The sequence below is a fragment of the Panthera leo genome, chromosome C1 (assembly GCF_018350215.1).
Source record: "Panthera leo isolate Ple1 chromosome C1, P.leo_Ple1_pat1.1, whole genome shotgun sequence".
NCBI classification, from domain to species: domain Eukaryota; kingdom Metazoa; phylum Chordata; class Mammalia; order Carnivora; family Felidae; genus Panthera; species Panthera leo.
The window spans coordinates 122,300,144-122,324,030 of NC_056686.1; the positions used below are offsets into that span (position 1 = coordinate 122,300,144).

General features: G+C 36.4%; 1 long non-coding RNA gene across 1 annotated transcript; it reads left to right on the plus strand.

The window, feature by feature from the left end:
• The first annotated feature begins 6,356 nt into the window (after window positions 1–6,356).
• LOC122225816 lies at window positions 6,357–18,784 on the plus strand. The gene is made up of 4 exons (XR_006205372.1): window positions 6,357–6,696; window positions 11,997–12,144; window positions 18,181–18,320; window positions 18,602–18,784. It is a non-coding gene; the product is annotated as an uncharacterized LOC122225816 (long non-coding RNA).
• Window positions 18,785–23,887: the final 5,103 nt, after the last annotated feature.

Below are 23,887 nucleotides of genomic sequence, written 5' to 3' on the forward strand. Positions count from 1 at the left end.
CAAGAAGAACAAAAAGAAAGAGAAGAGAAAAAAGAAAGAGACAATCTCATTAAAGCAACAGTATGTTTTTGCACTGTGACATATAAAATGAGAAAATAACTATTAACATAAAGATTTTACAGTGAAAATGTAATGAGAAGGGCAATGCCTTACAATAAACTAAATGATTATCCATTGCTATTTAATTTAAATTGCTTTTATCCTTTTGGAGTAAAATATAGCTTACTTTGAGACCTCTTATAATATGGAAGAGATCATTCCCTTTGCAATCCCAAGCAGACTCTATCGGCTTTGCATGCATTAGTAAATGGGGGCAGCGGGAGTCCAGGTAAAAGTAAAGACTATATAATTTCTCAAGTCTCAGAACTTTTTGACCAGTCTCTGCAAGCAGACTTTACAAAGATGTGAGTCTTTCTAGTTCTGTGTAAGATCTACTCACAGAAATGAGTGGTTCTCACCCCTGACACAGTAGTGTGTAGTAAATGCTACTGGGTAATAAAATCAGTGATATGGGTATTAACAATCTAGGTCCCTAGAACAAAATCCTGGCATAATAACCACGTCACTAGTTACATCACCCAATGATACATGTTACATGCTGTGTAACAATGTGTAGTTGGCTGACAGAACCCAGTCATAGCAACAGTAAGACCATGTCTGGTATAGAGAATGGTAACCCTTAAGAACCAAATGTCTTCAACATTCATTCTGTAAACATTTACTTAGCTTCTACACAGTAAGTTCCTTAACATTTCTAGAATCTACCCAATTAGTAAAGGTAGTAGCAACTTGACTATAGTATTCCCCTCTAAGCCCAGGATGAAGAATATAATATTGGTGACAAGACACTTATTTAGGTAACTGTGCTACATACAGGTTTTTATAAAACTCTTCCTATGTCTGGAACAGCAAACATTTGATATAACTTTCAGCCACATTAACACTTCTTTTTGAGACTTCTAATGCATAAGGCAAGATTCACTCTTTGAGAAATCCTTGGTCCTCTGGAAATATCAGTCAACAAAGAGGATGGAAATTCCACTAGAAGCCTACAATTCCACTTAGCCCTGGATTTATAATAGAAAGACCAGTATATCACACTTTTTAATGTCTAATATATGGACTCTACTGGCTTATTACAGTAAGAATTTGATTCTTATCAGGATGATTTAGTATAACTCATTTAACATCCTTTTTCCTTGCTGTAGTTATATTTTTATTAATCTATTCATTATATCCCCATTTTCCAATAACACAGAAATGATTGTGAAATTGCCAAGATAATCTCCAATACTGCATTTATTTTTATCAATGATCTCTTTAATGTAAAATATGCATGCAGGATGGCCCTTAAGAATGAAGTACTAATAATATTGGACCTGGCTATTATTTATTGGGCATTTTTAAAACTGCTTTAAATGTATCATGTTATTTAATCCCCATGACTCTAATGGATAGCATTATCACCTCCATCCTGTAGATGAGGAAATGAGGTTCATAAAATTTTTAAAAACTTGTCTGAGATAATATTGCTAAAAGTGGCAACCTGGAATAAGAACTGAGGAAGTTTTATTCAAAAGCACACATTCCAAAGCACACAATTAACAAGTATGCAATATTGCCTCCTGAAATAGATGGCTTGCCTTTGGCTGACAAAATATACATATGTCAAAATTTTAAGTTCATCTGCTTTTAAGAAAATGATAACTAAGGAAGTCAATCTCTTTATTTAACAAAGTCAATCTCAAAATGTAAAATTTCAGATTATCATAACAGGCAGAGAGGGGAGATGTGAATGGTCAAACTGTTTCTCCCACCCCAAAATAATCCCTATTTCATGAAAAATTGAAGAGTTATAAATTTGAAGATTGCCAAGCAAGATGCTACCACAATGACAATGTAGGTTCTCGGGAATGGGGTACAACTTGTCAACGTTCTGCCAGAAGACAGCTCTGGCAGAACAACTCAGGGTACCTTGGAGGAGTGATATATGGAGGCAAGATGACTCTTTCTGGAGAAAAGACCAGGAATGGATAACAAAATGTCCTTCTTGGGTCCCAGTTCCTGTAACTCTCTACCTTGCACATTAGCAAACTTAATACCCCTGCAGCGTCAGCCTGTCTCATGCTTGAAACCAGATTTCCAACAGGAATATTGTTGAGCTTCTCTCAGAGTTAAGCCTGGTGCTGTTTTCTTCAAGTCTAAAAGGCATAAAGAGATAATGCAGAGGATTTTATCTGTTATTATTTTAATAGGAATAGTAACCATTATCAGCTTATGATGGGGATAGTGTTGCTCCTTTGGCCAAAGAGTAGGGATGGAGTGGAAATGTAGGAGGGCCGAAGTCCTACCTATTTGGCTTTCCCTCAATACTTAAGGCTTGGAATTCTGAAAATAAAAGGATAAAAAACATTTGTACAGAAAAGAGATGGAGTATTGAGTGTTACCATTGGGGTTCAAGTATCAGTTCTATCATGTGATTTAGTGCCAGACCCCCAGCTCTCTGTCTGGATTCCTTCATCTATAAAACCTAGGTGATAATTGTTCAATACTCTGAGTGCCATTAAGTGGCTCAACCTTCCTCAGTATCAGGAACGCCTAGGGACAAACTGTCATGGTGACCCTCAATTCAAAAAAGCCACAAAATAAGAATGAACCACATTTATTCCCAGCCCCAGGCTTCACTCACCTGTAGCAATCACCACCAGCTAGGTCAGTGGTTCTCAACCAGGGGCCATTTTGCTTCCCAAAAAACATTTGGAAATGTCTGGAGACCAGACACAACTGGGCACAGAGTCTCTGACAGAGGCCTTGGATGGTACTAAACAACCTACAATGCACAGGACAGCTCTCATAACAAAGAACAATCTGGCCCAAAGTGTCCCTGTATGAAGGCTGAGAAATTCTGGGTTATACCAAGTGAGACCAAATGGATACAGGGAATTTTATTTATTTTTATTGACTGACAGTCTCAGTGGAAGATACAACAGACACATTGTATGTGATATCATCTGAATATTAAGTTTTTATTTCTTTACCCAAGACAACCCTCCTAGATCTTACTATTGGCCTATTCCATAAACTCATTTCAAATTCTTTCTCAGATCTTCCTCCAAGATAAAGCTAGTTAGGTATGTGCAGAGTTCCACTTACCTACTGTGTCTACATTCGTCCAGGGCTTTCTTAGTGTGTCATCAATAACAGAACTCAGACTCTATAATCATGCTGACCAGGTATAGAGTACACACACAGTGGTGTGATATGTATTGCTGTCTTTGCCTCACTTGGTCTCAGCTTTATATGGTCTCTTAGCCCGTTGCACTTAAATGGTATCTAGAATGTAAGCTGTCTCCTTTGCCCTATTTTGCTGACCAGCAAAAATTCAACCCAGTACTTTAAATGTTTGAAGTATTTGTCCAGATAATCACAATCACATTCTTTGGCAGTTGACTTTTCAAAACTGATTACAGTTTACAAAACTACATGATGTAAGCATACTTCCTCATAAACTGCTATTATTCTTATTCCAACCCCACACATTTCCTTCTTCATTTTGTCATATCCTATCAATAATAAGTATATACATTTCACAAGATTGTAGTTGACATTCAATAAGAAGCTATCTAAAATGGTCTTGCAAATACTTGGAACACAAACATGCTTCTGTTGTGGCTGCTATAAATATACTTACTCTAGCTCTAGCTAGTCCCAAACTGCTATAGATTCCTCTGCCTGGGCCTCTAACATTAAGAAGTCACTAGTCCAAATTGATTTAAAATTACTGTTCATCCATACCTGTGTGAACTTGTTCTTACTCCTGAATTTTCATCTAACAGACCCTAAACTATCCTTTGAAATTAGCTTATAGTGTTATGTCCCACTGGGTATTCCTTTCAGATGTACTTTGTGGACTCTATTGTTTCTCCTGCTTCACCAAACCCTGGGTTTCTGGTCTGATATTTCTAGGCTGGCCCCATCAATTAGTAATACATGTGCAAATGTGAGAGTTTACAAAGGCAAATCTGTCAGCATACAACAAATGCCATGAGAATCAAATGCCTGAGTATTTTAGAAAGAAGGCCCCTTAAGTGAATATTTTCCTTGTGGTATAATGGAAGGGACTTCAACTGTGGAGTCAACATAGGACAGGGTAGGAGACCCAGATGTTTCTCCTCCTTCCTCAAACCATTAGGCCCTTAATATTTTGTGGTCGAATGAGGATTGTGTCTACAATGTTAAAAGAGATACTAGGGGTGCCTGGGTGGCTCAGTTGGTTAAGCATCTGACTTCGGCTCAGGTCATGATTCACAGTTTGTGAGTTCAAGCCCCGCATCAAGCTCTGTGCTGATAGCTTCGAGCCTAGAGCCTGCTTCAGATTCTGTGTGTCTCTTCCTGCCCTTCTCCCCCACTCACACTCTGTCTTGCTCTCAAAAATAAATATTAAAAAAAAAGAGAGAGATAGAGACACTAAATGCAGATAGCCTCACCAAGATCAACTATTTAAAATGCCAGTTTCAACTTCTTTCCTTAGTAGGGAAATGGTAAAAAAATAAATAAATAAATGAGTTTGTTGGTATAAGCATTTCTGGCACAGATATTTTCTTCTTATGTGAATTTTTCATTCTTAAAAATAATAAACTCTTCACATTTGAAATTACTTCAATGCCTTTTCAGTTAAAATCTAATGAAAGAATTTAGCAATAAGTCAACTGCAGTTATATTTACATTTTTAAAACCCAACTTTCATATTGCCTATCACACACACATACACACACACACACAATGAGGGAAGAAAATACTTTGGGGGGGAAAAATAAGAACGTATCTGGCTTTCTTTCGCATACATTCTGAAGAAAGAACATATTACTCCCCACATAGGATGGCCTTCACTTACTTATTCATTTATTCAGCAAGCCCTTTGTAAGCATGCATTCCAGAGTAATGCCAGAACTACACACTAAAGTTGCAATGACAAGTGAGATACTGCCTGTGCCTCAAGGAGCCTATAGTCTAGCTACGGGTAGCATGTACAGTGGAAAGTGGATAGGATATAGAAGAGGGTGGAGAAAGAGGATAAAAAGATAAATGTATGTATATATGTATGTGTGTGTGTGTGTGTGTGTGTGTGTGTGTGTTGAAAGTATGTGTTGCAAGTCCAGTAAAGCACAAGACAAAGAGTCTTAATGGATCTGGAAAGAAGGGAATAAGGAAGAGACACAGCTTCAGAGAAGAGGTAAATTCCTATGAAGTGAATCCAAAATGATAAGCACTATCAACCAGGAAGGCAAAAGGGAGGGGCACGGGGCATTCCTATAGGAGAAAACAGGGTTGCAGGCTCAAAACAGCAAAAGACCCTGTAACAACAATGAACAGTTCCTCAGAGCAGCTGGAAACATGAAAACAGGAGCCAGGAAATCCTAGCTATCATCTTGACGTTTTATAGCAAGTTGTCTAGGTTTAAGCATGAGCTCTGTCTCTTTCAGTCTGAGACCTTGGGCAAGTTAATATCCTTACCTAAAAAATAATAACTAGTTCTCTGATAAGCCTTTGTGTAAATTAGAGATATCCCACAAAATACCTAGAAATATGCATATTGTGGTGTGGGCACTTAACAATGGTAATGAAGAGATAGTGATGATGATGGTGATGATGATGGTCGGGGTGGTGCTGTTGCCGCTGCTCTTTCTTACCTGGATACTTTTATGCATTTCATCATCTGGAATGGCCTTTACCCCCAAATTCTCTACCAAAATTACTTTTGCTTGCCCATCAAGTCTCAGTTCAAATTTCACTCCTTTCTACAAATCGGAGTTAGGTACACCTTCATTGATCTCTCAGAGCACATTTACACTCTATTTTCACCAATGACTTAGTTTTCCATGTCTTCCTCCTTCATTCCAGGCAAAGGGAGAAAAGAAAAGAAGCCAGACTGTATGCTTCTTAAAGAATGGCTCTGTGTGTCTTATGCCTTTTGGTATCCTCATCCACGCAACCTAGCATTTATTGAATATTCAGTAAGTATTTGTTGAAATAACATATTATCGAGAAAAGAATTAGAAACTAGAATACAGAATGCTTTTATAAAATAAAACCCTGAACAGTCAGGGTTCTGATAGGAAATATAACAAAGATTAAAGCCTCTAGGTAGGGAAGAGAGCCTCGTGTATTTAAGATCTTGAAACTTTGAGAGGAGCGCTATCCCCATAAAGCAAGGTAATTACCATGGCTGGCTATCAGCCTCTGCAGCACTGACATACAGGTGACCACACCTAGTTGAGCCAAGTTCATCACAAAGGCCTAGGTTGAAACTAAAAAGGTGCTATGAGACATGACAGAAAAAAAGAGTACCCAGGCAATGGGAATATCAAGCACAGAGGCTCTCGTCTGGCAAAGAACTTGGCTTGTTTCAGAGTCAGAAAGGGACCAGCCTGGTTGGAGAATGGTCATGAGGTGAAGCAGGAGGACAGACAATGGGAAACAATATGGTCAGAAAGAAGAACAGGTGCCAAATAATGCAGGGTGGTCAGGATAAAGTGAAGGCTCTGGGGTTGTTTTCTAAAAGAAATGCTAAAGTTTAAACCAGGTGTACAAGGTGATTGGAGGAAAAATTTAAATACCCACTTGGTTATTAAGTAGGGAATTGTGATAAAGTATTTTGGAAGCCAGGAGCCCACTGAAGTCATTGCCATAATTCAGGTAAATGTGCAAGGAGTTTGGTGATGGTGGTGGAGGTGGACAGAGTGGCAAGACTAAAGATACATTTAGGAGGTAGAATAGGCAGAACTCTCTGATGGACTAGGTGATGAAGAGAAGAAAGGTGAATCTTAGCAGAAACCAACTTCTAGTCTGAGTCTCTGAAAAGATGCTCTGACATGATGTGAGAAAGGGGTAGGCAGTAGCAATCAAAAGTCTTGATGGTTTATGGTTTATTAGTGATGGAAACATGAAAACAGGAAACATAAAAAAAGTTTATGGTTTCTATTAGACATCTAAGTGAGAATCCTGAGTACAGAGCAGCATCCAAGAATAGAGGAGAAGGAAGAGGTCTGGGTGGGAGACACAGTCTGCTGGTGTTCAGCATTTAGTAATTAAATCCATGGGATTGGGGGGCACCTGAATGACTCTTGATTTTGGCTCAGGTCATCATCCGAAGGTCATGGGTTGGAACCTCAGCATGGAGCCTGCTTAAGACTCTCTCTCCCTCTGTCCCTTTCTATACTTTCTCTCTCTCTCTCTCTTTCTCAGATAAAATAGTAGTAATAATAATAATAATAATAATAATAATAATAAATAAATAAATAAACAAACCCATGGTATTTATAACACCACTCAGCTGGAAGTTACAAACCAGATGTCCCAACCCTCCCTGAAAATATTTTTGGTGATCCCATATAATCTATCACTTCCTCAAAAACACCCCTCCAAGATATTTCTTTGGAAAGGGGAGTGAGCCTTGTTCTGATATGCCTTTAGGTAAGGCATGCCCTCTCCAGTTACCATACTTCCAATTTGCATCTAACCATAATATATATGCTACCTGTTAACCTTGGAGGCATTTAGTGTTTAAATAAATACTCCTGAGGACTTCAGAATACCAAGTCCCTAGAGAAACCAGAGAAGAAGTCACTATGATAGGCCTTGAGCAACCTTATTTATTGGATGAAGAATATAATAATTTCCCCTCATCATCCCAAACTCATCACCTGCAAAGCGAAAAGATCCCAAAGACATATAAAACAAACAAACAAACAAACAAACGAACAAACATTTGACAATACAAAGCAAATTGATTGAACATGGAATCATCTAGTGTAAAAGGAGAAAAGGCTACCCGAATAAGATAATATTGTGATTCTCTCTTCCCATCCTTTTGTTCTAAAGTCACAGAGGAGGTCTCTGCTATGAAGCAATCAGAGACAATATGATATTTGAGTCTATTACATCATGTCAAGACAGTGCTTATATCATTGCATCACCTGTCTTTCACAGTATGGTATGTATTACTTATCCATCAAATTCTAAAATCTTTCTTGCTCATCACTGTGGTACATATTTTTGGCTTTTCTGTCCAAACCATGCAACCTTCTTCATTGTTTCTAAAGGAACCCATTTTTATTTGGATAACCCCCTCCTCATTCCTGTACTAAACCATGTGCATGTGTGTCTTCAAGTACACTGAATAAAAAAAAATGGTGTAAGATTTAACTCTAGGCAACAAGAGTTGAGGAGAAATCTGTGTGGAATTCTTTCTTTAAAAAAAAAAAAACTCAAGAAAGAAATTTCTCTTTGCCCACACAATATTTTCAGTTGCCATGTCTGCAGCCCAATTATCTAACTGGAACAGCCACGTACTGACCATGACAGAAGCTAGTCTGAGAAAGACAACACAGAATGGTGCGAATTATCTGGGTCCTAGGTCATGTTATTTTGGCACTGAATTAACAGACTCCTCAAATGGTCTTTTCATTTTGTGAACTTATTTTTTTTCTGATTCCTTTAACCATTTCATTTAGAGTTTTCTGTTATTTTGTGATGTTTGTGTGGTAGGGGGCAGGGTAGTTCTTGTTTAAAAGGATGCACCTCACCTACCTTCCCTTTTTAGTGTTTATTTATTTTGGGGCTCCTGGGTGGCTCAGTCAGCTGAGCATCCAACTTTGGCTCAGATCATGATCTCTCAGTTCGTGAGTTCTGGCCACACATTGGGCTCACTGCTGTCAGTCCAGGCCTGCTTTGGATCTTCCAGTCCCTTCTCTCTGCCCCAACCCACCTTGCGTTCTCTCTCTCTCTCTCTCTCTCTCTCTCAAAAATAAACAAACATTAAAAAATAAATAAAAGGTTTTTTTTAGTAATCTCTACACTCAAAGTGGATCACAAACCCATAACCCTGAGATTAAGAGTCAAATGCTCTTCTGACTGAGCCTGCCAGGCACCCCTACTTTTCTCCCCCTCCTTTGTTTAACAAGGCTTCACTCTGGTGTGGATCCCAATGCAGGACTTGAAGTCACAACCTTGAGATCAAGATCTGAGCTGAAATCAAGAGTTGGACACTTAAACTACTAAGCCACCCAGTGCCCCCTCCCCCTTTCCCTTTTTAATCCTCAGCTTTCTCATCTGGTATCACTAAGAAACACTTAAAATTTTATGGTTGTAGAACTGTTGCACATCAAGTGTACTTTAGTATTTTCTGTCTCCTCTGAAAAATGCTCTGAACTATTGAGGGAGACCATTGGAACTAATCCTTCAAGAAACCCAAGGTGTCTGTATCAGACAACATATGGCTTATGTAATCAGGAGACTAAGAAGGAAAGAGCTTTCTCACCTCTGCATCTGAAATTCCCAGGCATATTGTATGCTTAAATCCAATGCCACTAACAGAGGTCAGTAATGAGGCATTGGTACTACTCAAAAGACCATTACTTACCAATATGCCAGGAAAATGATTATCTGTATGTTATCTCCAAATACTAAAGAGAAATATTTTGGTACAGTCCAATGATTGTCATTAGTCAGAAAAAATTCTTCTGGGTTAAAAAGGTACCACTAAATTAAAGCCTTTAAAGACCAGCTATTATTAGCATTCATGAAAGTGGGTGGTATAAAATCAAGGTGTTAAAAAACCTTTTGTTCTTATTAAGATATACCTTTAGTAACACCTGTCTGGCTAATAATATCTTAGTACCTGGATCATCCTGAAGATAGACCAGCAATGTGTGACCATTTTCACTTTCTACCTAAAGACACAAACCTTAGGAGTGCTTCCCAAGGTCAGAAAACTGGGTCCCAAATTTAGATCTTGTCTTTGAAATATTTGGTTTTAAGCTTTTCCTTCAGAGTAGAGTCAAATTCTCGAGATAACACAAAGTCTAGGCCCTTTCATGTATTTGAAACCTCATTCTTCACTGATCCTGATCACTTATATTATATAACATAGTCACACTCAACTAATAAATGCTTTCAGGACAGTTACAGTGCCTTGTTTCTTCATGTTTTGCACAGGTTTGTCTGTGTCTGAAACATTTTCTTCCCCTCTTCTTAATTAAAAAAGAATTAATTTAACTCCTATACAGTATCTGGTTTGGGCTTTGTAAATGCCACTCAAACCTTATATTTACCCCTCCTAGCACTTATCATTTTATTTTTTTTAATGTTTTTTCTTAATTTTTTTTAACGTTTATTCATTTTTGAGACAGAGAGAGACAGAGCATGAACGGGGGAGGGTCAGAGAGAGGGAGACACAGAATCTGAAACAGGCTCCAGGCTCTGAGCTGTCAGCACAGAGCCCGATGCAGGGCTCGAGCTCGCAGACAGCAAGATCGTGACCTGAGCCGAAGTCGGCTGCTCAACCGACGGAGCCACCCAGGCGCCCCGAATTTTATATTATAATAGTATTAGTTTGCATCCTGGGCTGTGCTCCTTAAAAACAAGCAGTGCTGTTCTATTTGAGTCTTTTTCCAGTAAATGTGAAATGACTAAAATAATGAAAAAGTAAGTCCAAGCTTCTATCCATTATACCTTTATACAATTTTACTACAGCTGCCCTTCCTTGATCAAGAATACCTGCCTGGCATAGTTTCCCTACCCTAATTCCTTTATTGTCTGAAAAAAATTATTCAAGTAAAGGGCCCATATGCTAAATACAATAAGTACTTTTATGCTATTTATTTTCCATTAAAATAGAGTGGAGTCCATTTTTTTTAAGGGAAAATCCTAGAAACCAGAGTTGTGAGAAGTGGTGTTTTTAAACCCAGCAGCAGTGATTCATCTTGAAAATTAAGGTTTATGATGAGAAAGAGTCTCACTACAGGGCCAAAGCTAATAGTTCCCCTACAAGGCCCCATCCATTAAAATCAACAGCAACTTGTATCTGCTATGCTAACTCAGGTTCCAAAACAGAGGGGCAAAGATTGTCTCTATTTGGACAGACTTTCCTCAACCCTAATGTAAAAGATACTTGTAATGTGAAACCTATTTTTGACTTACAGAAACCACTCTTTCTCAAGAGAATTAGCATATCTATTGTGACAATCCTTGAGGTCCCTTTGTCATCTCTCCAAATGTTGCCTACATACTTTAAAGTAAAATGTTCAGTTCAGCTTAGGTTAAGGAAGACTAATATGTTTCTGAACTCAAAAGTCAGACTGCATTTCTTAGGAAGACAAATGAGTTCATAGCCCTCTTTGTTCCTTCATTCAAAGAATCTTAATTGAGGACCTGTTATACCCTGGATTAGCACTAGGCACTAAAGTTGCCAAAAATAAAGACAAAGACCCTTGAAGAGCAGTAGAGGGAAGAGTAGTAGTAGAAAGACTTACATGGAAACAAACAATTATACCTAAAAAGACTACCTGTTATGAAGCAGGCAATGAGATTACGTGAAAACATAGGTGATTAGTTGAGACCATGACTACTGCCTAAGGGAATTAGAGAACTGGGAACATTCTGTTTGAGATTTGAAGTAAAAATAGGGTTTATTAAAAGGACCATTTGGTGGAAGCGTAGAACAAGCAAAGGAAACAATGGGTGTAGAGATAGTAGGAAGGCTATATACACAGCCTGATATATTTCTCCTCAACTCAATCACATGTACAATCCATGCAGCTAGGTATCTTCCATTTTTGTAGTTAAGCACCAGGATGAGTAGCTGCACTTTTTATTGAATTAATCAGTCCTTTAGATAGCATTTAAACTCAATATTCTTCTTTCCCTACCTTCCTGGTACGGATCCATGATGAGATCTTGCAGATGTTACTACAATATTAGAAGATACTTTTCAGCTCCCTGGTGACTTCAAAATGAGTTTTTATCATCATTATAGTTAATAATAATTGCAAATAAAATTCTTAGCTTTTATGTCATAAAAATTGATTCTTACTATACAGTTCTCTATGAAAATGTCATATCCCTTAAAAATTGCTACTAGAACAAATTATAATACAAAGCACTTACATAGCATTTTTGTTTGGGTAGATAATTTAAGTTTATCGCCCTTCTGCTAGTGAGAAGAAAAGCCTGAACAGGGTTAATAGCCTTCCCCCAAGGCTACATGATCCATTGTGATACAGAGAGAATGAGAATTCAAATTAAGGATGACCCTCTAAAGGAAAACCTATCCAATCTGCCCTACACTCCATTTGTACATATCAGGTAAGACTGCATGCAATGGATCTTTCTTCCCAATCCTAACTGTAAAAAACAAACAAAAACCTGAGTCCTATAAAAAATTTCCAAGAGATAAAGTTGTTCAGAATGTAAACTTCTTTTATTTCAAGGCTTATCACCTAAGTTAAATTGGTTCTGCTAATGTAATACCATGCTGGGTCTGTCCAGAGGAGGTCAGGTTTACAAATGATAAACTGTTTGTTTCAGTTGTGGTATACTGCTTCCAGTGCTATCCTACCAACCTGGCACATATCCAATAGCTAAATGAAAGGAGAAAGGTTATGGTGATATTCCTGTCTAAGACTCTTTTGCCAAGTTTCAGATGAAGATGGCAAGAAGGGAGAAAACTGCCTAACATACTTTCTGCTTAGTGTGACTATCTCCATAGTTACCAAAAGGTGTTTATTACCAAATGCCCTCAAACCAAATCAGATAACAGAACCATTGAAAGCCAAACAAAATCTCAATAGTTTTTTTTTTTTTTTTAAAGAAATGTGCTGTGAATTTAAAAGACAGAACAAGGTTTCCCACTAGGTTACCAATTAAACAAGGTCTTAAAATTTTATTTAGCTCATTTTAGAGATGATAGACCTTAACAGTCACTTAATAATCAACAAATATATATTCAAAGTCTATTGTGTGAAGTGCTTTGTATCAAGAAAGCCCTATAAGGGATAAAAGAGATATATACCTGAAGAGATCTCAGCTCTCATACAATTCACATTATTACATAATCCTAAGTATCATTCTGAAATTGTTCAGACTCCACCTGTGATACTCAAACACAGACAATTCTTACAGGGGGACTATAGAACATGTTTGTCTTATTTTGTAGTTCTTTAGCACAGGATTTCTGAAACTTTAATGTGCATTAAATCACCCAGAAGGCTTGTCAAAAACAGATTGCTGTTTCCTATCCCCAGAATTTCTAGTAGATTAGATCTGGGTAGGGCCCAGGAATTTGCATTTCTAATAAGTTCATAGGGGATGCTGATGTTGTTGGCCCAGGGACCACATTTTGAAAGCGCTACCTTAGCTTATTTATTCCATGCTACATTTGTTGAACTATGTATTTTCAGTGAAAATTAGTGATTTGTCATCACAAATTTGTCACTAAAAATGTCTTTGCTACCTGAGCAAAACATGAGTTTCTAGGAAATTATTAACACCTATTTTTCCAAGAAACAAATGAAATACTACTAAATATTTTCTCAAAGTTCAAATTTAACTAAAAATATGTTATATTATAATACTTCTTCAAAGTAAAAGTTGCCAATTCAAACACTTTAAATGTTGAATAAGAAAGAAACTTTATATTTTATTAAGAAAAAATGAATAAAATAGAAAACTAGCCCATCTTTATAACACTGTTACTCTTTACTAAAAATATAAAAACATTTAATCCTTCCTTTAAAGAGTAGGATCTACAGTCATTATTCTAATGACTATAGAATAAGTATTTAAATTTAAATACTTAGCATAAATGCAAACTATAAATGACTATAAATTGGTCATTAGCAGAATTTCTAACTTGTGGTCCTATTCATGGTTATCACAGGCTGTGATTTTTGCCTTAAGCATATGAGAAAGTTGTTTCCGAATAATTAAAAAGATGTAGACCATTTCGAAGAGGGAGAAAAAATTTTTCTCACATACAATGTCTTCCATTCTAATTTTTTGTAAGTCTACTTTTTCGGCTTCAAATATCACCACTTAAGAGAATGGCCCATTCTCCTAATGCTGAAGAAAAATCTGTACCTTGCCAAATGGAACCATAGGGTTCACTGAATAACGATGATAACTCTTTCTTTAGTGCTTCTGAGTCTGTGTTGAGATCATAATGTAATAAAGTTTCTTTTTATTTTTTTCCTTATGACTAAAGTCCTTAGGATAAAGACCAAGAAGAATCCCTAAGTCAAAATACACTATAGAAGCATATTATACTCTTCTGGAATTTCATGTAATAGTGATATTTGAGAGGTACATTTTGCATATTGCAATGACATAAAGAGGTGGAATTTTCTCTTATATACTCTTTATATTTCCAAATTTTTGTGGATGCAATTATGAAATACTCTTTAAGACAAAATGCAACACCAGCTGAAGTGCCATGGAAATATGGATGTGGTATCCATCCTTTAAACTTGGAGTGTGGAATTACCAATCAGTAAAAAGTGGTGTCAATTGGTACATTTCCAAATTATTCTCACCATGCCAACTTATCACAATGTTACACTCCAAAATACCAATGGCTAAAGACACAAATTATTTTCTAATGACCATGCCCTCAGGCACACAGATTTAATAAAAAATGTACATATGAGAAGATTTTCATCCTCTTTTACTACCTAATTTTATCTCCTGTTTCACACACAACAGTTTTGGATGGAGCTGTGGATTAGAGGTGGTAAAGAGAAAATGTCTGTATTTGCCTAACACTTCAATATTATAATATAAAGACAATCAAATTGTCATGAAAAGTATTTGTCTGCTCAGAGATGTTCTACTCTGAAGAAAATGAAAATCCTAAATACACTTTTAAATACACTTTGTAAAAATGTGTAGCTATTTGTCCAGGAATTTGTACGTACGTACATACATACCTACATACATAAATAAATAAATAATAAATTTTTAAAAAGAAGCTTTTGGGATCCATTTACACAGATCTGAGAACCTGGGAACCTGAGTGTGAAGGTAGTGATAGAATAACCCATGTCTGTCTTAAAAAAAGAAAAGACATTGATATGAAAGAGTCACTAGATGAGAAAAGTAAAGAAATATTGTGCACTATATTTTGAAGTTCGATAATAAAATAAAATAGGTATGATTCCTGATCGAGGAATCACGCACCCTGAGGATTCACACACAACTTCTAACTTCAGAGAAAAGATGGACCATTCTACTACCCTTAGAAATACATGGGTGAATGATTTCTATTAAAATATGAAAAAAGAAAAAAAAACTCTCACTTTTTTTAAGGCAAAGTTCTAAATTTGAAATTCTGCTGAAAGAAAAAGTAAACGAAGTTCAGAGATTTGACTGGAAGATTTAATTTGCTTTCAGTTTAACCAAGAGAAGCTAAGACAGGGAAGAAAAAACCAAGTTTGTTGCCTAAAGTGGGGACAATTTTTCAGAAATGAAGTTTATAATAAGCCAAGATTAGATCTGTATTTAGCATTCCCAGATTGTCCCTAAAACTTTCCATTACAGATCTCAAAGATTCTTTTTTTAGAGTGCTGCTACCTTGACGGTAAGATTTGTAATCATTTCAGGAAAAGCTTTATTGCTTTTCAAGCTCTAAAATGAGAGAGGGTTTTATGAGTGCATTGCATTCAACATTTTGTCCAAAGAGATCTGACACCTTAATTTGACTTCCTCTGCTCTGTTCTCTTATCAGTTTTGACTACAGGAACATACCTGCTCAAGTACATCAGGACAAATGTGTCAGGGACTGGTACAGCTGGAGAATGGCCAGAATGACAAAAACAAATGTCAAGCAACCTGAATAATGTTGACCATTTTATTACATCATGACTCCTCCCAACGCCTCCTTCTTCAGCTCTGCCACCACTCTGACCACAAACAGCTTTCACTGGCAGCAGCCGCTAAATTTGACTCACTGCAGATATCATCACTTTTTAAACTTCAGCTGGAGAAACGACATATAAACACACCTGTTCTTTCTCCTCCCACACATTTTGGCCCTTAAAGCTATTTTTAGCCAAAGCAATTCATTTTTGTTCATTCCCATTGCATTCTTTTTTAGCAGTAGTTAAACTGTCAAGAGAAGGAACAGTCAGCATTTACTACATTGACAAAAGGGGGAACAATTCCCTAGAGGATTATTACTCTGAACTGTGAGGGGGTGGGGGGAGTCCCTAGAGGTTTTAGAATTTCCAAAATGGAGCAATTTACAAGTTATTAAGTATCTGGATATTTCTGGAGCCCCAAAGTGGGTCACTTATCATTACCTGCAGGCCAATCAGATTCCATAAGGGAGTTTTGCTTAAAGTTTTCAGATAGTAACTTTAAGAGTGAGGGGAAAATTAACTCTAAAAAAAAAAAATCATGCTTGAAAAAAAAGAAAATATATTCCAAAAATCCAAAATGTCTTTTGAGCTCCAGTATCTAATAGCTTTCCAAAAACCTCTCATCTCAGGGTTTTTCCTTAGGTTGTTGCCGCATTGTGTTCATAGGCTAATGCATTACCTAAATATAGATAGCCATTTTTAGTATAAATTCCAAAAGCCATAAATGTTTCATAATTGAGCACATAATTTGAAGTAAGAGAGCTTTTCCACTCATCCCCTTTTACTGTTGCAAATTGGAAAATACTCAAGTAATTACTCCCTTAATAGTTCAATGCTTGCAACTTTATATACTTTATGAACATCACAAGCATCTTTTGCTCCCCAGAGCAATATGGGGGGTGGGGACAACACAAAAGAACTTAACTTGTATAATTAACCAAATCATCCAGTGCTTTGATTCAAGATTTCTTCATTAAGCCATTAATGTAATACATTGTTAAGTGGTGGGTTGTCCAATTTTTATGATGCCTTTCATTTCAATGGCTGCAGTTAGAATGAAAAAAAAAAAAAAGAGCATCTGCAAGATCAGCAAGATGATGCAAAACCCTTAGACTAGAAACGTTTTTTTTTTTTTTTTTCTGCCTTCACAGTTTGTCTGAGGGCAGTCAATGCCAGAGGACCAATAAGGAAAGTAATTTTAAGTCCAGAAAGTAGCATTCATTTGTCCTTATCCAATAAATAAAAGGGCAAATAAAACATTTGATTCTTGTGACCTCAAACACTTAAACAGAAAGCTGCTGGTCATTTTATGGGTTTCCAAACATACTCAAAGGTAGATAGCCAGTTCATAATTCTATCCCACTTTAGGCTACAACACATATTTCCCACCAGAGTTTATATATCACAATGTGGAGTGTCATATATGTACTGTTTAATCATTGTTCAGTGATGGTATGCTTACATAAATGACATATATGGGAATGTGACATGCAGAGGAAAACTTATATACTAAAGCATAGTATTTTCTTTCTAAACTTGGACACCATACAAAAAATTCAGTGCTGAGAAAGGCACTGCTTTTGCCATTAGAGATGGTGAAAATTATCTGAATTTTAGTTCTTTATGGTTACAATTAACTTTATATGTTTATATATGCTGAGAGTCTAACTATATATCACTTGATACATCCTGGAGACTTCATTGCTTTTAAAAATAATTGCATATAAATGGAGTTCAGTGTATGGTACATTTATAACTCAAAGACTGACAAAGGGTAGGTAAGTTCACAAGAAAAAAACTTACTGCTGAAAATTATATTTTCTAATGACAGTCTATGCAGTATTTTCAAAGACCTGAGATATAAACCAAAAGTAACATAAGCACAAAAAGCCAGTCATGTCGAATTTTGGAATCTCAATAAAAGACATACAACTGTTTGTGAATTAGAGATTGTAGTTACTAAAAATGATCTATCAGGTTATCAGTTTTTTTTCCATGAAAGAGTTCCAAAGGAGCCCATCACTTTCTCCCAGGATGCAAAATATCCACACAGATAAATTGCAAGACAAAATAAATGCTTCATTTGAAATCTGTTTTTAAGAAGTCTCCTTTTAAGTAAGAACACCAAAATAACAGCAAAGAGGATAGCATAAACATTACTTAAAACTAAAACAGAACAGTCAAATTCCAAGTTTGATCCTTTTCTTTTAGCCATGTCAAATAAGCCTCAAATTTAAAACAAGCACTTGTATTAAAAGGCATCCCCAATCACCTCCCTTACATGATGGCTTAGATAATAGCATATGTTTGTATACTCCCTCTATAGACTTTCATACTCCATCACTATAGTGGCTTTAGTATAACCAACAGTTCAACACTCACAATGATGAATATGTTTTTCTATGAAAAGGATAAGAAGTCCCAAATCCATATAACAATGAAATGCTATTATAAAATTTGTATTCAGTTTAATATTATCTGTTTTCAGCAGTTTGCAAATTCTTCACCAATTTCATCAAGAAAACGGACATGGAATAAAAACTCCTCTGGAAGCTCAAAGCTCACTAAACTTTCTTCCTAAAATATACCACTGATAGAGTCTCAATCAAAAAAGCAAAAGTCATCAAGGTAAATGAATTGTTAAGTGAAAACTACTCTCTCCAGTCTATACACACATACAAACAGAACTAAACTCTTTATTTAGATCCAATCTTTCATTTAAACTCAGAGCAACTAGCTGTCTTCACTGTCAGTGCCCTGCCAGACCAACATTCACGTGTTCAGTAGATGAATGAAGATACATATGCAGAAACAGAGGGAAGAAGGAAACCTGGGTTCCTACCTTGACAGTTTTCGAGGGTTGACACTTGATGTGATGGGACACGCTGGCCGTTTGGTTCATTTTTCAGGACCCTGGACAGCGCACGATCCCAGGTGGACTTCCAGGGTGAATTGGTGATCAAGTCTCCTCTACTGGACTTGAGCAGGGGCTGCTGCTGTTGCTGTTGCTACTGCTGTTGCTTCTGCTTCTTCTGCTGCTGCTGCTTTCTCACTCCGGAGGCTGAAACGCTGTCAGATTGGAGGGATCTGTATCTCAGCCCTAAATAAAGCATTCATTTGGTTCATCAGTCTCAAAGCTCTTGACGATATGGAAAAGAAAGCTACAGACTGTTGCAATTCACTTGTACTGTACCTTTTCAGTACTGAGATGTGACAGCTTTAGAGTACAGCCAATGATCTTGGCTCTCATTCTCCTTTCAAAGAGACGGATACCAGAAAACATACAGAGATCAATTGCAGTACCACAGTTTAAAGGGATACTCTCAACTCCCGGATTCTAACCACTTTATACTTTTTTTTTTTTTCCCAGTGCAAAAGAAATCTGCCTCTCTCTCCCTCTCTGCTCACATTTTTTTTACTATAATTCATTCTCATTCTGATACTAAATTTTTTTCTTCCTAGGTAGTTTTTGCAGTCAAAACAGCAGTAAATGCTGGGAAAAGACCTGTTGCCTGATTTAACATTGTAGGTTTTAACATAAGTATGGTAAAGGATTTACATCTTCTATGGATATGTAAGAAATTCTACAGTGACAGCCGGCTAAGATACTGACTATTCTTATTCTGTAAGCTGTGAGAAAGCTTATGATATATAAAAAAGTTTTCAAACATAATAGTTACTAGACGTTGCACCAAACATTTTTTTTTTTTCAAATTTTAACCATCTCTTTCCTTGAGGTCATTTTTAAAAAAAAATTCCCTGGGACAAACTAGTATCTAGCTCATGCCAGTCCAACTTCCCACGTAGTTACCTCTCTGCCCCAAATGACATTCATTTTTGCAAAATAAGTCATAAATGGTTATGAATAAGGTTTCTACAGAGTAACCACTCCCTGTGGTCACATTAGCACCAACTAGTATGAAAATATCCTAGTTGGAAATAAGAGATCCAGTAGGCTTGACTTAATGTAGTATATGATTTCCCAATATTTATTATAAAGTATTGAATGCGGCCTAAGCTGAGTGTGTATGTCTCATGTATTTTTGAAGACTAACCCTTTTTACTCATCAGACATATATCTTGCTGGTGAAATGCCAAGTTTATAAGATTGAACTGCACGAAGCTCTCAGGAAGCTTTATGAGGGGCCAAAAACAATACTAATTAACATTAGTGTGAGAAGAAATAAACTAATAAGTTTGGTGACATGATTAAATTTATGTGTTATTCTTAAGAAATTTTTCCTGTTCTGAAATAGGAAAGGGATCTAAACATTCTTCACCAAATGTTTGTGAATCGCTGAGTTTCCAAGGGTAATAGTTCTGGCAGCACAGTAGAGGTAAGGATTAGGCAGTAGCAAGATCAAGCATTCTGAAAACAGAAAGGTTAACGGCAGAGTACTGGAGTAATCAAGGAAATCATGAGAAGTTCATGGAGCCAATAAAAAACAGGCAAAAGCTATTTCCAAGAATCTGGGTAGCAGCATCATAACGATATATTGAGTAAACCAGAGGACCAAGAAATCTGGTGACTCAAGGGTTAAGATTTTAAACCACAAATATGGTTGACACTGTGGCCTACATTATATTTTTATTGCATATGATAATTTGAATAATCCATAAAATGAAGAATATTTTATATTAGAAATTTAAAAACCTGTATCTGAAAATCATGAAAATTGCATCTTATGTGAGATCCAGCTAAATCAGTATTTAGAGAAAATGTATGTATTTAAACATACATATTAGAAATGCAGAAAGGCATAAAATTAATAATTAATAAGCCACATGTTGATCTTAAGAAGTAATAAAAAGAATGGTAAAACAAACTCAAGATACAAGGGAACAAATATAACAAGAATGGAAAAAAATTAATAACGTAAAAAAAAAATTCAAAGCATATGACCCAGTGAACAAGCCCATGAACCATATAACATATACTGAACAGCATGATATCTCTAAAGAAATAAATATCCTATACCAGTAAGGTTGACTCAGCTCTTCTTCCTTAGATATTTCTTAGTAGCAGATATCTGAGGAATCTCCAAACTAAATTATCTGGGCAGTCCAGGAATAATGGCAGGGGTTGGGGGTGTCCAGAGGGAAAGGGTACAAAACTTAAGATAGAATTTCTCACCCATATCATACAGTATGGAAGGTACAACTAGTATGAGAGCCAATATTTACATGCCTTACACAAAGAGGGCATGGGCAGCTAGATTGCAATCACGGTGGTCACATGAGAATTCATTCCTTTTCCAAAATTCTTCAAAACTCTCTTCTATCCCCACTTGGAAGGCAGAGAGGATGCCAAAACAAACAAACAAACAAACAAACAAACAAACGAAGGAACAAACACCACTGGCATACTATCTATAGGTAAATGACAAAAATCCACCTAAAATCCTTGCCCAATGTTGAATTTTACAAATAAAAAGGAGAGAATGTACATTAAGAGAAAAGGATGACTAGTCTACACCATATACTCTCTTTCCACATCCCACAGTCAAGAAAAATCAATTGTTCAAAATAAAATGTACCACCCAAATCTCATTTTTTATATTTTCCCTGCCACATTATCATCTCATGAATCAAGAAAATTAAAACCATAGCAATTTTAACATTTCTATTTCAAACATACAGATTTTTCATAATTTTTGAAATCTGCTGTGTCTTAATATGTTCAATTGAATGTACAACCAGAAAAGATAGAGATCTAAAGACTTTAGTGAAATGCTAAAAAAAATATAAATACTGTTTAAGAAGGATACATTCATATACAATTATTCTAATTGGGATATATTTGGTTCAGTATGTTTAGTGTGAAAACAGCTGCAAAATTCCATCATAGTTTTTCACATGGTAAGATTTTTTTAAATGTTTAGATCTACTCAGGAAACACTATACAGTGAATCATAGTGAACTAGAAATTTTAGACATTTATTTATTTATTTTTTTTTTTCACAAAATGTATCTTTTTTTCAATATATGAAATTTATTGTCACATTGGTTTCCATACAACACCCAGTGCTCATTCCAAACGGTGCCCGACATTTTTTTATTTAAAAAAAATATTTAATGTTTATTTATTTTTGAGAGAGAGAGAGCACAAGCCGGGAAGGGACAGAGAGAGAGAGAGACAGACAGACAGACAGACAGACAGAATCCTAAACAGGCTCCAGGCTCTGAGCTGTCAGCACAGAGCCCGATGTGAAGCTTGAACTCAGGAATGGTGAGATCATGACCTAAGCTGAAGTCAGACGCTTAACCGACTAAGCCACATGGGCACCCCAAAATTTTAGACAATTTAATCCAAAGAACCAATTTTATATTTAACCAACAGTAGTAAAAGTCATATAAAAATGTTATTTTCAGGGTCCTCTGTTTGCAGAAAATTAGGAATGACCACTTCCAGCCTCCTCACAAAAAGATAAGGAAGGTGGTGCTAATTTTAGAAAATATAATTCAGAAGGTTACTTGAACAACTATTGTTGGATCTGGGAAATAGAGAGCTAAAATTAGCTTAATGAAAATATTTCTTTAGAAAAAACATTGTCACATTGTCAGGTAGACTCTACTATAAATTGCTTTCTCTGTGATTCAGGCCCTGTATGCTCTAGCCCTAACCAGCTGGCCACAATGGTGATCTACCGATTACAAGCTTAGGAAAGCCGTCTGCCTTAGTCAATTAGGATACTAGCTGCAAAGCTATTACACTTTTTCTTTGATATTTGGAGTCCATTATAGAGAATCCAAGTTCCACATAAGCATAGAGGAAACCACCTCCTCCTCTTAACACCCACTGTGTATGTCATGGTCTTCTGCTTGTCCTACCCACCAAGTCCTTTGCATTTCTCATTAAAACTGGAATGTAGTTTCAAATCATCCTAACCCCTGCCTTCTACCTCTTTCTCCATAAATGGCATCTGCTTTGGTAACTGCTCAGATTCAGACTGTTTCTGATTTAATCCAGGTGGATGTCACTGGCATAATTCTAATTGCTACGCTCTCTTTAAGAATTTATCTTTCCTAGAAACAACATATATCCATCAAATCACACAAGGTTATGCTACAATAATAAATAACCTCAAAATCTCAGTGGCTTAAAATAATGAAGGTTTATTTCTTGTAATGCTATATGTCAGTACTAGGTTAGCAGAGAGATTCTTCCTATCTAAGAGAACTCAGACTGATGAACACTCCATCTTGATATAAACTTCCACAATCAGCATGGCAGAGGGAAGAAAACCATCCTCTCATTTAAAGTCTTCTGCTCAGTAATGGTATATCCCACCTCTATTTGCATTCCATTGGCCAAAGCCAGTTAATGGTCACAACCAAATTTAGGTAATAAGGAAGTGACTTCCATTTTGTGCACAAAGAGGAAAAGGAATCAGAATAGTAGTAAACAGCCCTAAAAACCACAACCCTGTTGTTCCTTTTTTTCTATACTGCAGATCCATATGCCTCTCTATTCCAGTCTGCCTCAAAATGCCAGCATGTTCAAATCTAAGCCTCTGCAGCCTATGACAAGTTCATTTAGAAGAGATTAGATAGATAGATAGATAGATAGATAGATAGATAGATAGATAGAGGATAGGAAGGAAGGAAGGAAGGAAGGAAGGAAGGAAGGAAGGAAGGAAGGAAGACAGAACTTCCTTATCCTATGTGTCCTGTAGTCAACAGGGTTTTCATAGTATATTTTCCTGGGATAATAAGGGGTAGGACATAGACCTGTAACAATTCTTGTTTGCAGGAAAATAACAGAGTTGAATGTAAGCTAATGGTGTAGGTTTTCCCCCTGCTGGTATATATAACTCAACAAAGGCTGAGGACTTTGGCTGGTGGCAGAGAAGTAAGGTATGACAACATCCAGGTTATATACTCTTAACCACTGTGCTATACCAGTGAAAGATTCTTTTATCCTTCTAAGCATTCTAATTTCACTAACACAACAAAAGGTAGAAGTCACAATTTTCATTCTTTCAGTAGGAACCATTTCAACGAGTGCTTTAAAGATCCTAAAGATAGTACTATGAACTCTCAGGTAGCAACAAATGCAAGTTTATGAGGAAAAAATAAATATCTAAATTCACTTTTATTTTAGGTGGTCAACTTCTGTATGACTCACTGTCTACAACCTACCTCTGTACAATCCTGTCACATATATTGCAACTAAAAATATGTTTAAGGAATCA